The sequence below is a fragment of the Pteropus medius genome, unplaced genomic scaffold (assembly GCF_902729225.1).
Source record: "Pteropus medius unplaced genomic scaffold, Ma_sr-lr_union100, whole genome shotgun sequence".
Classification (NCBI taxonomy): domain Eukaryota; kingdom Metazoa; phylum Chordata; class Mammalia; order Chiroptera; family Pteropodidae; genus Pteropus; species Pteropus medius.
Genome location: NW_024342471.1, coordinates 18,887,535 through 18,905,509, shown reverse-complemented (window position 1 = coordinate 18,905,509; position 17,975 = coordinate 18,887,535). Strand labels below are relative to the sequence as shown.

Sequence of the window (17,975 nt, the reverse complement as noted above, 5' to 3'; positions counted from 1 at the left end):
TGGGGCTGAATAAAAGCATGATTCCCTAAAGGCATTGGCCTTTCTCTCTGACCTCATCACTTCCTCTCCTTCCTTACAGTACCCATTGGCCAAAGTAAATCGCTTGCATTTTCTGGAACAAGCAATGCTTTCCAGGCCCGAGTACATGCTGTTTCCTCTGCCAGGAACACCTTTTCTGCTCCTTTTCTCCCTGTCACCTGGCACAGTTCAGTTTATCCTTGAGTTTTTGCCTTAGAGTTCACTTTCTCCAGGAAGCTTTCTGCAACGGGGATCTTTTATCTTGCCTGTGCAACATTAATTTCCTCTGGATAAGAAAACAGCATCTCGATTTTCCTTTGGGGAACCACTCCTATCCATGGGTGAGCCTGGCCAATAGGTGTATTCCATCCTCCTGGCCATCGTGGTTGGTTTCTAGATAGACATGTCATTCCAAAGAGGCCAATGAGACTCATCCCTGGGACTTTCATTGGACTTGTTGGGAGAGAGGATTTCCCTTTCTACCAGGGTGACAGTTACACAAACAAAGCGAACTTGGAATTGCTGTTGGCCATCTTTGCCAACATGTGCAAAGAGCCTGTCTGAAAGTAAATCTAAAACAGAGGAAAGCAGAGCTGAAGGATGGAAAAAGAGAGAGATGAAAGAGAAAAGACACAGAGAGATATTTTTTGACGTTATTTGAGCCCCTGGATTCAGTCATGCCTGAAGGCAGTTTTACATCATGCTGTCTCATGAACCAATAATCCCCCTGCTCCTCTTTATTTATTTGGCTAGTTTGGTGAGTATTCTGTCACTTATAAACTAAATACACCTGACTAATAGTCCCTGACCCCATACACACACCGAACTGGGGTGGGTACCCTTTTGGGGCTCTCACACAGCTCCCTGTCCTCTCTTTTCATTGCAATTATTAGATTGTATCATAAAGATCTCTTTGTTTGCTTGTATCTCCCATTAAACTCAAGGAGCAGTAGTACCTTGTTTACTGCTGTATCTCTAGCACCTAGCCATGCCTGGCACATAATAGTACCTTAATAAATTCAATTTTAATTGCTCTTAAAAATTACAAATGAATTCATGATAGCACGTATGCAAATGAACCCAAAATAATTATATAACTTTTTTATAGGTCCATACAGGAAAGGCACCAAAAAGAAAAAATTTAGAAAGATATCACTCATGCCTCAGGGTATAAGTTACCTCACACCATGGTGATTACAAGAAGAATGTGCTTATATATCAGTCATTATTAAAAAATTAATTTAAAACAAAGCTTAACAGAAGCAGCTCATGCTCTTTGTCACATCAGAGTTAACAATTCGAAAGCATGTAGTTAAAAGTGAGAGTTCTCTTGTCCTTCCCAATAAATATTTGTTGAACGAAGAAATAAAAGTATTAAGTATAAATAGTTGAATGAATGATTGAATAAGAAAACAGTTTCATCTGGAGAGGCCTCAATTCAAGGTGATTCCCCTCCCTCCCCCATAGCAGGCCAACTGGTTTCTCGGAAAGCCTGGGCCTGGGCCAAGGTTTTATTTCTTTCTGGATGGGCCCCTGTCTAGGAGTCTTTCCCTGGAGTCTTGAAGAATGACTTACAGGGTTTGCTTGGCCAGTAAGTCCCCTAGTGACCAGAGTAGCACCTTTTATTCCTCAAGCAGGTAGGTTCTCTGTACACTCCCCAGGGGCTGGGTTGGTGAGGGGTGAGTGGAGGCTTCCTGTTTGTGGCCAGTGGCTGATTGCTCTTTCCCAAGAAACAGCCTCCAGCAGACACACGGTCTCCAGGTGTAATAGACAGTACGGAAAGTCTCCAGGCCCAGACGGTGTGCTCAAGGTCCATTCCTGCCAATTAACTTGCTGTGAGACCTCTCCCATCTATAAAATGAGAGAGGAATGTAACAGACGCTGGTGGTTGCCTATCTAATAGCTGCCCTGCCCTTTCTTTCTTGCTTACAGAACCTCAACTGTTGGCAGGGAGAGGGAGGGGAAGGTGTGCAATGGATGCCTATGTGTTTAAGGGAAAGGCTAGTCCTTTCCCCAACCCCAATGTTTCTGTGTCCAAATGAATACACACACACATACATGTGTATCTATCTGTACACACATACCTTAGATAGTCTAAGTGAACCACAGTAACTCCAAAATATCCACTTGTCAGTAATGTGTTTAGTTATGTAATAACACTCTCGCTTTCCATGTGGTTTGGGCAAATCATTTAATCTTTTTGTGCCTCAGTTTATTCTTTAAAATGGGAATGATTCTTACATTCCAGTATTTGCTATGAGGCCTTAAAAATAGCCCAAATACAGAGCCCAACATATAGCAGGAGTTAGAATACAATTCGTAGACAAATACTGTTGACTTAATTCTCAGTTTGAGGATACTCTTATTCTTTTCCTAGGCACTCAATGAGTAACAATTTTTTTTATTAACTTGATTTGCAAATCCAACTAATCCCATTTGGAAGATGTATGAATTATTACGTATAAGGAGAAAAGATATAAATAGACAGAGAATGTGGGCTGTGAAATGTTGAGAATTGCTGGGGTCTAGAAAGTCATCCTGTGAGAAATACAGAACTGCTAGCTCCTGTCTTAAAGGTTCAAACACAGTGGTCTAGGATGAGGCTGGGGCCTCTGTTAACGAGGGCCCCAATGGATTTTATCAGATGGAGAATTTGGGAGTAACTGGTTTGAGAGATTAATTCTAATTCCTGATTTTGCCCTTTACCATCTGGGCAAGTCCTCCTACTTCCATAAAGCCCGATTATCTCATCTGTAAAATGATATTACCAACCTCAGTGTTTTGCAGTATGGATTAACAGTGGTTCCCAGCCAGGGGTGATTTTGCCCCCCAGAGGACAAGTGGCAATGTCTAGAGACATTTTTGGGTGTTATAACTGAGGGGTGATGGTGAAAGGAGGGTGCTCCCAGAATCTAATGTGTAGAGGCCAGGGATGCTGTTGAACATCCTGCAGTATACAGGATGGCCCCCACGACAGAGAATTATCTGGCCCCAAACGGCACTAGTGCCGAGATTGAAAAACTCAGGTTAGAGGTGTTAATATGTCATATGTTCTAAGGAGGGTGAAGGTCAAGGAGACTTTTCTATTTTCTTAGCACAAACAAAGTCGCCCACAACATGAAAGCCTTCCCCAGTCCAGGAAAATAGAGCTAAATGTGGGGTCGGGGGTGTGTGAGGAAAAGGTTGGAGAGCCAGAGAGAGCTCCGCTGTTCTGTGTGAGGGTAGTGGGGAGAGTGGCAGTGGTCCCAGAATCTCTGTGTGTGACTCAGTGGAAGAAGCCAACTGGCTGGCCCTTGCAACCCCATTGGTCAGACCATACTCACATGGTCACCCCTAGTGTCAAGGGAGGCTGGGAAATGTAGTCTTTATTTTAGGTGCCTAAGTGTCCAACTAAACTTGGAGTTTCTGTTACTCATGAAGAAGAAAGTGAATTGGGGTGCGGTGGGGTAACTGGCAGTGCCTGCCACAGTCAGCTCCCTTTCATTGAGCTCCTGCTGTGTACCAGATGCTTTACACCCTCTGTCGATTTAATCCTCACAACACCCATGGCAGATGAGAGTTATGATCCCCATCTTACAGATAAGGAAGTCAAAGCTTGAAGAGAGAAAGGGACTAGCCCACAGTTACAAAGCTAGAAGTATCCACTGAAGATTCCAACTCAGGTCTCTGTATGCTACTCTGCCAATGCTTGGTCGATGGACTCGGAGATCGAGTGGGCCAACCATTTGGCTCCTTAGATGAACATCTGTTTGTTTGGCCTGCCTAACATCAATGCCTTCTTCTGATTACAGCAACCAGTTTTCCTTTGGAGAATGTAGCAGGTGCTATCAGTGTCCAGGCTGTTGTCCCAACCCTCAATACATGCTGGCCTAACATTTATCTCTTTGTCTGAGGACTTTCTTAGGTTACCAGGGACTGACCAGTTTGCTCTTGCATGCTATAAGTTCTAGGCAATTAATAATTCTAAGAGATGTTCTCAGACAACAACTGACAGGAGTTGACAGATAAATCCCTCAGTGTCCCCAACTCTAAGATGGGATAACTCTGAGGTGTGTGTTCTACACTGGCTCCCAGAGCTCCCCGATGGGGTTAAGTTCCAATTGCCCGCAGCTATAACTTGCTCAATTACATATCCTCTATTCACGGCCTTCCCTCCCCTGTCTTATTCCCTTAGTCCACTAATGATGCTGCCTGGGATCACCTCCCAAATAATCTACTTGCACCTCAAGTTCTTATCTCAGGGGTCTGCTTCTGGGGGAGCCCAAGCTAAGGGCTGAAACTATTCTCCCCATTATTGAGTCTTGTTCTGTGTGGTTAAAGTGGGACTGACCCCTTCCTCCCAACTCCAGGGATGAACACATGGCTCAGGTCTGACCAATCACACCACGATACTTCTTTAGCTACAGTGATTGGTTCATGGGACCCCAAGCCAGGCCAATGAGAGCTTCTTCCTGGATTTCTGCTGGAACAATTGAGGAACAGCATCTTTTTCTGCTGTGGTTCCTAAGCTGTTAGGATATTGGCCTGGGGGCTCACATTCACTGAGAATGAAGCCACCTGAGAGGACAGCAGTGCTATGAAAAAGAGAAATCAGACCCTGATGGCTTTATGTACATCTCTGGTTCCAGGCAGTGTATAAACAATTTTAAATGTCATTTATTAGGCTGGGACATCCTGAGCTCACCTGTTCCCCACAGGCAGGACAATGCCCTATTGCCTCCCCACCTGACTCCAGAAGACAGCAGGGTTTACAATCTCTGGGTTTGGCTGGGAAACAAGGTCTTGCTTGAGCGTTCCAGGCTTTAGCAACACTGTAGATCAAGGAGTCACCAAAGTTTAACGTGGAGGAATAACCCGATTGAGAAATAGACTGCTTTCATTTCCTCAACTCCAGAGTCATTAAGGAAGAATGAAAGGTATTTCCCCCAGTCTTTGCCAAGCAGGTAGCCAGGATTTTGTGGTGGAAAGGTCTGGATTTCTCTTACCTTCAGGCGGAATTAACAGGCACTCCGATCCTAAAGTCTTAGATGCTCAGATTGGGGACTACAAGACTACCTACACGGAGGCACATGGCGGAACCAGTTCCTGGAGGAGCCCGGGTGACTCGGTCACAGTCCTTGGGAACCAGACCTGGGAATTCGCCTTTCAAACAGTTTCTCCAAAGGTTGAGAAACAGGACTCTTTTATTTGCAAATGACAGAAATCCCATTTGGGGGCAAATGGGGGGCAGAGGTGCAGACTTAAGAAACATCCAAACCTATGGAGAATTTTAATGAGTTTGTTTGAGCCAAACTGACAACAATTGCCAAGAAGCAAAATCTCAACGGATTAAGAAAATGCTCCGGAGAATGACAGTTTTGCAGGTTATTTTACACATTAGAATCAAAAGAGGAGACGTAAGGAAGATTCCTTGGTGGTAGATTAAGGGGGTGGGAGAAAACAAAGCAGAGAAATCTCTGGGACTGGATTAAAAGTCAAACGAAGGGACACAAACTTCTTTTACGTTGGTGAGTACAGGAGAATTAATAATTAACATTTGTAACACAGAGATGGTATGCAGGGAGACAAGACAACCATGAGGGGTTCCATGGTTTCTGGTCTCATGCTCCTGTGCAGTGGGTTGTGCCCTGAGGAGTCTGGAAAAGGAAGTGACTCTGACATTCCAAAAGTATGTTATCTTAGATGCAAAAAGACTACAAACAGGCTTACTTAAGGTAAAGGTTGACCTTTGTCTAGAGAGCTACAGGCCCAGGATGTGACTACCCACCATGACCTACTTTATGTTAGAAATTTTTATGTTAGACCATCCTATGTGGTTACTTTCAGTCTCTGAGTTTGTAGGGACCGTCGTGCTGGCTTTCCTTGAGCTTGTCAGGTTTAGTATGTGTTTTCTTTTCTTTCTTTCTTTCTTTTTTTTTTTTGTGTGTGTTCACAATTTATTGGCTTAAGTAACTGGAGGGAAGAAAAACTGACTTAAAATAACTGAAGGATTCTGGCTTTAGGCCCAGCAGGATCCATGAACTCAAATGAGATTGCCAGTCTCTTGCTATCTCTTGGCTTTCTCTTCACTGAGTTGGCTGCATTCTCAATCTCTACTTGACAAGACGGCAACCAACAGCTCCACGCCTACATCCTGCCAGGTATTGTAGACCCCTTATCCATGGAGGATGTATTTCAAGACCCCCAGTGCATGCCTGAAACCTCAGATAGTACCAAACCCTATACGTAGTACGTTTTTCTCTATACATACACAGTGTTTCATTTAGAGGAAGCACTTTACGGACGGCACAAAATTTTATCATGATACTCCGAACAGTACACAATTTAAAACTTATGAATTGTTTATTTCTAGAATTTTCCATTTAATATTTTCAGGCCACAGTGGACCACGGGAAATTGAAACCAAGGAAAGCAAAACTTCAGATCAGGGGGGACTGCGGTACAAGTCTGTTGGAGTTTCAACACTGTTCTGACTGAACTAACTTAGGTCATGGCCCATCTCTGAACCCATCCCTGTCACTCAAGGACGTCAATCCTCTGATTGTCCAGGTCTGGTCCCATGCCTGTTAGGGTAGAGACAGTTTCACCTGAACTAAAGGAATTGGACGTGGGGGAGGGAAAGTTCCCTGAGTAAATACTGGGTACTGTGACCAAATACGGGGGAATGAACGATGGACAGGCAAGGACAGTTGGTGTCCAGCACAGAGTCCCTGGTCTAGGCTATAAATCTCTGGGGCTCTGCGATTCTTGGCACTCTTGTGGGTCCAAGTTGTTCTTTGGTCCAGATCACAAAAGCAGAGACAGGGCACCCATTCAGGAGACCACCAAAGTCGTGAAGCAGACTCACGTCGATGGCTTCATTCCCCTTCCTTCTTGCCAACAGAACCCAATTCTTTTGGGTGTGGGAGAGGGGTAAAGAGCAACATGCCAACCCCAGGGAATGAATGCTGATTGGTGTAAGCCAGCCATAGCAACCCTGTCTCCCTTTGTCTTCGTCTTGGGGTAAGCCTGGGACCCAGTCCTGGCCAACCAGGCGCAGGGGCAGTCTGCTGAGGGCTTCCGGGAAGGATTCCCCTCATTCAAAGAGAAAGACGTTTTCTCCTCCAACCCCTTTTCTTTCACACACACCTTCTTCCATCCTTTGGAGGTTGTTCTGCTAGGATGTGACATATGGAGCTGCAGCAGTGATTTTGAGATCATGAGAGAAAGGCCAAGGGAATTCTTGAGAAGCCGACATTTGGCCCTAATCCTGAAATGCTGAAACAGTCAATCCTGGAAAAACCTACCTATTGGTTTATTGTTACTTGAAATAATAAGCATCCTAGTCATTTAAGGCCCTCTAACTGAGTTCTCAGTTACCCGCAGCCCAAAGTACCCTAATGGATCCACTCCAGACTGTAAAAGTTTAAGGCAGGGAGGGCAGAGCAAAAAAAGCTTCTCCTTCTCAGAGGTTATTCTGGTTCTAAAGCTGGTCAGGCCTCTTCCATTTTGCTCTTTGAATGTTCTATTATGAAGCTCTGGCACATGATAAACATTAATAATTCATCAGGACCCTGCCAGTGTAGACTGTTTTATAAACTTCCTTGTAAGTTTGAAAGTTGCCTGAAGCCCTATGCAAGCATTTACAACTCAGAAGGTAAGAGTAGGCTGCTCTAGGAGTCTGGCCTCTAACATTTTTATTTTTGTTTTTAGGTTTTTTTATTTGTTTATATTGAAACGTCAGAAAATAGGACAAGAGGAGATGTAATATATACCCTTTACCAGATGCACCTATTGTTAATTCTTGACTTTATGTTATCATTCTCTCTCTCTCTCTGTATGTGTGTTTACATAATTTTTTTGAACCATTTGAGCATAAATTACATATATCATGGCCCCTTACCATTAAATACTTCAGTGTGTATTTGCTGAGAATGAGGATATTACTTTATATAACCCCAGTGCAGTTATCAACCTCAGTACTTTAAGCATTGAAAAATTCTTTAATCTATCGTTTCTACTGTTTGTATTCCAATTTTGTTAATTGACCCAATAATGACCTGAAGTTTTTTTCTTCTCCAGTACAGGATCCAGTTTGGGGTCAGATAGTGCATTTAATTGTCACATCTCTTTAGTCTCCTTTAATCTGGACTATTTCACAGCCTTTCCTTGTCTTTTATGACATTGACATTTTTGAATAATACTCTCCCCACCCCTTGTTTTTTCTTTTTTTTAAACAATGTTTCTCAGTTTGGATGTGTCCGCTTTTTCTTTATGATCAGATTCAAAATAGGCGTTCTCAACCTGGCCTCTAATCTCGATTCTAATAGAACCTGGCCATATAATCCTGAGCAAGTTATTCTTCCTCTTTGAGCCTCAGTATTCCTATCTGTAACAAAAAAGCTTTGAATTAAGTGATTAAGATTTTCATATGACACCAACCCTCTAAATTCTTTCCTTTTTTTTCCTTCTAAACAAAACAAAACAAAACAAAACAAATAAAAGGAAATAATAATAGAAGTAAATAGCCATTGACAATTTGGGATCTACTTATTCATTCAATAGATATTTACTGTTCACCCATAGTAGCCAGGATACTTTCAATTGGAAGATACAAAAACCCAACTCATACTGACTTGAGCTACCAAAAGAAAAAGTTCAGAGACAGGTTTAGCTTCAGGCCAAGCCGGAAGCAGATGCTCAAATGATATCACATGGAATCTGTCCCCCTCCCTTTCTTCATCTTACTTTCTTCTCTGCTGGCTTTTCTCTCAGACAAGCCCATTCCACTTTGTGGCAAGATGATAGGCAGCAGCTCTGGCCTTCCAAACAAGCAGCTCAACAACACTAGAGAAAGATTGCTTCTCCTTTGCAATTGTTCCAGCAAAAATCTGGGGCAGGTTCTTATTGGCTAGGACTGGGCCACGTACGCATGCTTGAACCAATCACTGTGGACATGGGGGTGGAATTCTCTGGATGGGGTCTTGGATCTGTCTCTACCACCAAAGTCAGACAAGGTGTCTGCCCTTGGACTGTGTATCAGTCAGGGGAGCAGCATCACTATGAGTGACTATCCTATAGGGTAAAGGATTTATTATAGGCGGTAGACCCCCCACAATTATGGAAGAAGTGGGGAAGGTTCGGAAGAGGACTTGGAGAATCAAAGAAGAATCACCAGTCAAATTGAGAAACCAAACAAGTCCAGCTGCAGAGGCGGAACTGCCAACGAGGTTCGTGGAGAGGGCTATAGGAAGCGGTTGCTCCTGTGAGTCCACAAAGCATCTGGTCCGAAGCCCAAGGCAGAATTTGGTCAGCACTTGGCCAGCGGTTAAAAGCAAGAGCTGGCAGTGGAATAGGGGTGAGCAAGGAGGAGTTCGGCAGTTGTGAAAACCGGATAATCATAATCTAGTTTGATAAGTATTTTAATAGAGGCGAGCGTAAGGTGCAACGCCTAAGGGTTGACCGAATCCTGTCCAGAAATCAAGAAAAGTTTCTTGGAGGAGACAACATTTGAGCTGAGACCTGAAGAATGGCGAGGAAGCCAGATGAAATGGGAGAGAGGGGAGGAATTAGCATATGCAAAGTCTAGAGGTGAGAGAGGATACTGGAGAACTAGAAGTCTTCAGCCTGCCTGGGGTCTAAGTAAGTAAGGAGGGTCAGGGGTGATCCCATGAGGCCATCAGGGGCCAGATTGCAGGTCTTTATAACTAGGAATTTGAACTCTGCCCTAAGAGCAATGGAGAGCCATGGAAGAATATGAAGCAAGGGAGAGGTTAAGTGTCATATTTAGGTTGTTGGCAATTTAGAGAGGGGAGGATATCCTAAATGTCTCCCTTCCAGGAAAAGTCCAAATACCGCAACTGGAGCAACAAAAAGCCTGAAAGCTGGCAGCTCCAGAGTCGTTGTAGTTGGCTTGATGGCGTTCTCGAGGACCCAGGGTCTTCTCACTTTTCCACTCTGTCATCTCTAGCAGTTCGCTTTTGGCCTCAGATTCATCACTTGTTACAGCTGCTGCAGTGCCCCACATCATATGATCACAGGACATTGATCAAAGCAGGAAGGAAGGGGGAAAGGGCAAGAGGCTTTCACTTCATGAAGCCCTGTCTTATTAATAAAGTGAACCCGCTGATTTCCCCCTTGCATTGGCTAAGAGCTGGATCATGTGCCCATCCTGGGCCAATTATTGCTGAAGGGGAATGGAATTACTGCTCCTACTGAAATGGATCATGATTTAACTGCTGGGGCTGGAGAGCAACCCATCCTCCAAAGATCAAGGGATTTCTACCCCTTAGCTGAACGTCAAGGTTCTTTCGGTCAGGAAGATGTGGAGATGGAGTGAGACTGGCTGTGGGGTAGCAAAGGGCAGTGTGTTCATTCAGGTCCTCTGGAAGCAGAAGATAAAATGGAATTAAGAGCATAGAGGTGTAAGGGGGTAGAAGTGTTATGCTTGCTAAAAATATGGGAGAAAGCCAAATAGAGCAAGGGAGCCTCAGGCTGGAGTGCAGATCTGACACAGTCTTGATCAACTTAATGGGGAGCTCCAGAGCAAAAACTGTTGGTGAGAGGAGCCCCATGTTGGGCAGAAATAGCCGCCTCAGACCCCATTGGACTCGGGCATTGGCTGGGGACTACTCAGGAAGACTGGGCCTTGGCTTGAAACTTGAGATGGATCCTAAAGATGCTGTAGCTGGAGGCCCATCAGTGACTACTCTTTTCACAAGAGAATGGCTGTGCCCCTCCAGGCCTGCTTAGTGTCTAGCCTGGCTGTGCCCAGGGAAATTAACATTCTATTGAATAGGAAACAGAGGCTCAGAGTCGTTATGTGCTTTGCCCAGAGCCAGCTAGCTTGGAGGTGGAAGAGGGATGTGAACCCACACAAACTGATTCCAGAGCTTCTGCTTGGGAGGAAATTTTTTTAAAAAATAGTTTCTTTTATCGCAGGACTTTCCAGAGCCTTTAATCAGCTAACATGCTCTATAAATCTCCAAGAGGGGGTTATAATGTGCAGTACCCCCAGACTTACAAACTGCAGGTGTAGAAGTCATTTTTTCATAGATCTCCCAGTGCTAACCCTGAGTACTGCGGGGGCCCGTTGGAGGAGGTGAGGAACCCTGGGCAGACCTGGAGTATGAAGAGGCCAAACTAAGTGCACACAGGCAGACAGGGGACTCTTTGGTCTCAGGACTCCCACCCTGTCATCGACTGACTTCATATGAACTTTAAAAAAAAAGTCCCACCTCCTGACTTGTAAAATGAATGGTAAAACCACGTTTGAGGTCCCTTGACTCGCCAGCAGCAGCATTTTCTCTACTGACTTTGAAGAAGAGCAGGCGGCTGACACATTTGAAGTAGACAGTCTGAAGAACTTCAAGGGCGTGCAGCTGGTGCCAGGTTCCCGGAAATCCTATGAAACGTCAGGCTGGGCTAGCTGCGCTGAGGTGGCAGGAACGCAGGCAAGAAAAATTCTGGCTATCCCTCAAGTTTCCCAACGCGAGTCCCAGATCACCTTCCAACCCCTTAGTAACAAAATTTGTCAACAATGTTTCTTTTTTGCTGTCCCAAAAACCTCTCGGAAGATTTCAGCAAGGGCTAGGCTTGTCAGATTAAACTGATTTGTTTCATGCACTTAAAAGAAATGTAAAACTCAATTGTTCCACTGACTTTTGAAGTTTTGCTTTCTAGTTTTTGAAATGGTGAAAGCCGATCCAAGGTAAACAAAATTCAAGCAAAATAAAAATATCCAAAAAACTCAAGTCTCCCCCTCATCCCTTTTCCACTGACTCCCTTCTCCCTCCCCAGAGGCATTCATCGTAACCAGTTTCACATATCTCCTTCTAAGTGAATTTAAACATAGTATATAAGCATCTGCTGTTGTATGTATTGAGATGTTTTTGGCTGCAAGTAAAAAACAATACCCAGCCTACAAATATATGATTTACTTAAAAGATGTCTGTATGTAGAACGGTTTCAAAGTTGGTTCATTTAAGGGAGTGATGATATTATCAAGGATCCAGATTCCTTCCCTCTTTCTGCTCTGGCCTGCGTGTTGGCCTGACATCTGGCCCTGCACTTTGGTGTCTCAATACTTGGATGAGTCATTGGTGCGGGGCGGAAGGAGCATCCTGGAAACCACTGCCACGCCAGGCCAGCAGGCAGCACCTTCACTGTGCATCGAAGTGAGTGCCAAGATTATATTCACTGGAACTAAACTGGATGGATTCCCCAAGGCAGCCTCTCCTTAGCTATTCCCCCCGCAAAATGCCCATGGCTACCCAATGCCATCTGATGCCATGGAAGGGAGTTTGGGGGAGTTGATGATCTTGGTGGCTGAGTTAAAATACCATATCACATGACTCTGTGGACACCACAAAAGGGCTGGGCAACTGAGGGGTCCAAACTCTTGCATTATTCTCTTTACAATAGTGTTACTTCTAGATTTAAAGAAAGCAGGACAGGAGTGGGTGATGAAATAAATGTAAAAAGTGAATTTAAAAGAGAAATTGATTGTAATCCTACTGAGCTTTTGGGCTCAGGCAACCGAGTGTTCAATAAGGGAGAGATAAGTTCTGGGTGGTTAGGATTCAAAAGTTTAATTTCAACTATGTTAAGTTTGAGATATCTATCTGACATCAGTAAATAAGTTAGACACATGAGACAGGTATTTATTACCTCCAGACTTCTTGATAAGTAAATCATACATTTGCAGGTTGGGTTTTGTTTTGTTTTTGAGACAAAAAGTATCCCAACGGATACAATATATGCATACGATATATGTATTTATTTTATATCTATCAACTATCTATCGATCGATCGATCGATCGAGCTATCATCTCTCTAATCTATGGTGCATGGATTCCAGGGGTGGGACACTGAGAGCAGTGTTATGGGGGGTGGGAAAGAATCTGAGAGACTTTTTCTGGATACTTTTATTCTGCTTGAACAAGGAAATCAGGCTTGAATGTAACTTGCCTAAGGTCACATAGCAAGTGGGTGACAGAGCTGCCATTTGAAATAAGGTTGCCCCGCCTCGGACTCGAAGCTCCTTCTATTCTGACAGACTTGCTCCTAATGGAGCTGGAAAGGGAAATGAGTTCTTCCAGGGTAAGCGCTGGTCTTTTTACCTGCCTCTCCCTGGGCCGGCTCCTCGCCTCCCTGTGGCTTCTCCTGTGGCTGAACATCGATAACTGCCTGAAGGGATTCCTGTCTGTGGCTGGGAGAGGCTGCGTGCATTCTTCTTCCCTCTATTATGGAAACCACAAAGCCTGCGGCTGCAGCCGCAAACAAAAATAGTCCTGGGGCCCCCCCCCCCCCGACCATCTGCCCCCACTGGATGAATTTTCCTTCCTTTCTTAGGAGTTAGAGCTGCCTGAGATTCCAGTCAGAGAAGCCTGGGTTCTAACCTCAGTCCTACCACCGATGGTGGAGCTGTGTGTCCCTGGGCAAGTTACTTACCTTCTCTGTGTCTTGGTTTCCTCATCTGCAAAATGATGTTAAAAAAAAGTAGCTCTCTCACAAGGTTGTCATAAGGGCTCAGTGAGTCAACAGATGTAAATTACTGGGTTCTCTACCTGGCTCATCATTAATCTACTTGCCTCACTATTAGTCTACCTGCTTCACACACTCCCTCCCCTTATAGGGCCTTGGCACATGCTGTTCCCGCTGCCTGGAATACTTTCCCCTTCCCTTTTTGAATAACTAATGGCTATATAGCCTTCAGATTCTTCAACACGTAACTGTAATCTGCATGAGGGCAGGACCGTTTTTGTTCACTGTGATCTCAACACCTAGCACCCACGTGTTTGGTGTACAACTGGTGTTCATTAAATACTTGTTCAGAGTGTGAGCGAATGACTAAATGGATAAATGAGGTAAATGATCAGTTAATGCTAGTTCATTCGACAAATGTTCTATAAATGAGGATAATAAGTACCTATCTCATCATTGTATCATTGTGAAGGTTTAAAAATATTATGCATTTAAAATATCTAAGTGATGCCTGGTAGTAGCACTGAGTAAGAGTTACTATTAGCATTATTTTACATTATTATCATGATTAGTTTTTTCCTGTAGGTGCTCTTTTGGCTTTCAGGAGAGAACAGGCTCCCTTGATCCTGCTGTGAATGGATGCTCTTCCTGGTCCCGGCTAAGGGCCAGCTGGACAGCTGGGTTCCCTTGCCCGTCCAAGCAGCCTCAGACCTTCCCAAGGGGCAAGGATTGGCCCTGTCCTCAGGGAACAAATTCTTGGCTTCCAGCACAGCTTCTGCGACTTGGCTTCAGTCTCTTTGTAGATAACTTCATATGTCTGTAGAGCGTTGGGGACACTTATGTGGTGTCTGCCTGGTCTGGAGTGACTCCTCTCTTTTAAACAGGTATGGGTGCTCCAGGAAGTCATACTTAAAACTACATGACCCTGCCCTCCAGCCAAAGTTGACTGGATAAAGATGAGAACTTGATTAAATGAGCCAATCAGATCCCCTCTGCTGAGAATTTGGGATTCTGACCTAATAATGTTTGTGGGCTGTTGCTTAAAGGAATGGGTAGTGCATTCAGGTGCTATGAGGCGGTCATGTTTGGTCATGGGTTTGAGGAAATGGGTGAGGGAGAGGAGAGCAGAAGAGGGGAGAGGAGAGAAGGGAAGTAGAGACGAAGGAATCTGTGAGCAGAATGAAAAAGGGACACAGAATACGGATTCCACAATTCCAGGTGCTAGTTCCAGAACTGTCTGAAGCACTTTACTTCCTGCCCTCATGTTCGGTATAACAGTGGTTCTCACATAAAGACAGCTGGGTGCTGTAGTAGACACCTGTTGTCTTCGTTTTTCAGGTGTTGATTTCCCCTTCTTCCAGAAACAGCAGCTTGATTTCCCAGGGGGAATCTCCTGATTCCATCTCTACCTGGTTCTGTGCTGGCCCAATCACAGCATTTTATCCTCTGAGGGTGATAAGTGATTGGTTTAGAAATGGACATATGACCCAGTTAGAACCAAAGGGACTCCATTCTGGGACATTTTGTTGACAGCAGTGAGAAGAATTTCTTGGCCCTGTAGTTGCTTTGAAGGCTGGAGCCACTGGAGCCATCTCATCCCCAGGAGAGGCTAACCATCAGGATGGGGGGAATGTACCTTGGGCATCATTTTAGCCCTTGGATGCAGCTATGCTTGAAGCTGACACTTGAAACTAGTCTTTTCAACTCAGTGAGCCAATTGACTTCTTTTTTTACTTACACTGATTTTCCTTGGGCTTCTGTCACTTACTCTCCTCACTAATACTCCTTGCCAGGGGCATCCTCCTGTTCGCCTAAGCTAGTCTGAATGGGTTCTGTCACTTGTGATCTAAAGATCTTGGACGAGGATTGAGCGTTGAGCCTCTGTTCTGAGGACCGTGCTCAGTTCCCAGTGATGTGTAGGTTCCAGGTTTTTGGCTTTACTTCCTTTTCCTGACTTTCTCTATTGAGAACTTGCCTGGAAAAAAGAGAAGTGAGACCTCCCACTCATCAAGTGATTGCAATTTTACGCATCACAGCTGTCCTGTGAGGAAGGTATTAGAATCAGTTAGAAGTGAGAGAGGATCCATGAAGGCAGTGGGGTACAGATGAGGAAACTGAGGCCCAAACTGGTGAAGTGACTTTTGCCCCAAATGATCCACCTAGTAAATAGCTGAGCTGGGATTTGAAGTCTGATCTATATAACTTCAAAGCCTAGCCTTGAAACGCCACTTGTGCGCTTAGCAACAAGAGCACACCCATGTACCACCACCTGCCTAAATGATATGCATCAAAAGTCCTCAAGTTTATGCTCTTTGACCTGTGAATTCCAGGTCTAGGTGTTTATCTTAAGAAACCGGAGATGTGCTTTGCAACATGGAGAGTGAAAAACTGGAGATCATCTAAATGCTCCTGCATGGGGATTAGATAAAGTGTGATATGATAAATTGTGCTAGGAAAAGCTATATGTATCTTACAGGGTAAGGGTGAGGGTCATAGGCTCTCGACTCAGACTGTGTTGAGTTTTTTTTTTCCCCTAATATTTTTAATCGTGTTGAGTTTTAATCCTGACTCTGACATTTACTAACGATATGATCTTAGTCAACTTACTCGACTGCTATGAGCTTCACTTTCCTCTTCTGTAAAATGGATATAATAATAGTCCCCACCAGAGCGGGTTTCTGGGAAGACTGAATGAGTTAAAACATATAGTTCTTAGAAATATCACATGAGTGATGGTAAATGTGGGCTCCGGAACCCCACACTCTGAGTGAGGGTCCTAGCTCTGCTGTTTACTTAACCTCTGTCTGACCTTTCTTCATCTATAAAATGGGCTGAAGAATAGGATTATTGTGATCAATTAACATATACATACAAATAAAGTGCTTAGGATGCAGCCTGGCATGTAGCAAAGACTTAATAAATTTTAGCTATTATTTTTTTACCTGCTCACGTCTTATAGAGTCACCCATTTCTACCTTTTACAAATTCTGAGAGTCCCCTTCAATATGATAATTGCTAATGTTTCAGAGCTCATATAGGTACCAGATTTGTTTTTTGTTGTTGTTGTTTTTCGATGGGAGACTCATATTTTATTTCTCCAGTGACATATTTATAGTCAAATATAAATTAAAGGCCTGCTCGTGTACCAGAGCCAGGTCCTTTATGTGGACACCACCTTTTTGTGTATGGCCCTTGAGCTAAAACTGTTTTTTATTTTGTAAATGGTTTTTTTTAAATCGAAGAATAATATTTTGTGACACTTGAAAATTATATGAAATTCAAATTTCAGTGTACAAAAATAAAGTTTTATGGGCACACAGCCACATCCGTTTGTTTTCTTATTGCCTATGGCCGCTTTGGCCTATGACAGCAAAGTTAAGTCAAATGTGACAGAGACCATACCGCCCGCAAAGCCTAGGATATTTACTAGGTGGCTCTTCACCTAAAAGGTTTGTGGACCCCTATCTTATTTGATTCTCATAACGTTTCTATCCTCTTTGTACTAATTCCACTTTTCTCTACTATCCCATTTTTATTTTCTTTCTGCTAGTGAGAAGACCGAGAGGTTATGCCATGCTCAGGGTCTCACAGGAAAGGCTTGTGCCGGAACCCGGTATCTCATCCTCTGAGTTCAGGGCCTGACCTCTGAGCGAGAGCCCTCCTCGCTGGCTGTCTCTGGGCCTGCGAATCCCCCAGCCTGTGGCCCGTCCTCCCTATCACAGCAGAGGCCAGTCCCGCGTGAGAGTCTGCAGTGTCTCCTCAGATGGCCTTGCAGGGCACTTGGCCAGGCTCCTTTCTCCTCTGGAGTCCAGCCTACCTCACACAGGCCACTCTGTGAGGCTGTGGGCAGGAGGCCTCTTTCGCCAGCAGTGTTTGGTTACTCCAGTGACATTCCATTGTTCCTAAGAGAGGAGGCCCATTTTCGGCAAGTCCTAGACCTGGATTCCAGGAAGCTCTGCCTGACTCCGTTTCTGTTTGTTTTCATCAGCGAGTCCGCCTGTATCACTTTCCACTGGGTTGCATCAGTCCTCCTGCCGTTCTAGGCTCCCTCCCTGGCTGTCATCTCCACACCACTCTGAGCTCTTGCCAGCCAGGGAACAAGACACAGGACCCCTAAGGGGAAGGGGCAAGATAGAAGACATGTCAGCAGGAGTTTACTGCTGCCCCCCAGACCCAAACGGCAGCTTGGCCCAGCCCCAAATTTCCAGAGAAATATCCTAGACCGAGGCACCCAGGGTCTCGAGCCTGAAAAGAGATCCCAGGGGTGGCAGTTCAGCCTTGTCATTGAATACCCATGTCTATGTGTACACGGGCACAGCATCTCTGCAGGGTCGTTTGACAGGAGCTAGGAAAACTGAAAATGGGCACGCAACTCTGGAGGCAACTGCTTGAGTTCAAATCCCGGCTCTGCCACTTCCTGGCTGTGTGATGTGGGGCAAATTACTGAATCTTTCTGTGCCTCAGAAAGATTCTGCATCTGCACTATGGAGATA

General features: G+C 44.6%; 3 long non-coding RNA genes across 3 annotated transcripts in view; 2 read left to right on the top strand and 1 right to left on the bottom strand.

Annotated features, from left to right (window-relative positions):
- Positions 1 to 17,975, top strand: part of LOC120603788 (uncharacterized) — a 28,009-nt gene that overhangs the window by 1,647 nt on the left and 8,387 nt on the right. The window lies entirely within an intron of this gene.
- On the top strand, positions 5,356 to 8,231 carry LOC120603786 (uncharacterized). Its single transcript, XR_005653123.1, has 3 exons — positions 5,356 to 5,525; positions 6,021 to 6,158; positions 6,394 to 8,231. It is a non-coding gene; the product is annotated as an uncharacterized LOC120603786 (long non-coding RNA).
- Positions 10,253 to 13,272, bottom strand: LOC120603787 (uncharacterized). Its single transcript, XR_005653124.1, has 3 exons — positions 13,119 to 13,272; positions 11,235 to 11,430; positions 10,253 to 10,381 (listed from the first exon to the last, which is right to left on the bottom strand). It is a non-coding gene; the product is annotated as an uncharacterized LOC120603787 (long non-coding RNA).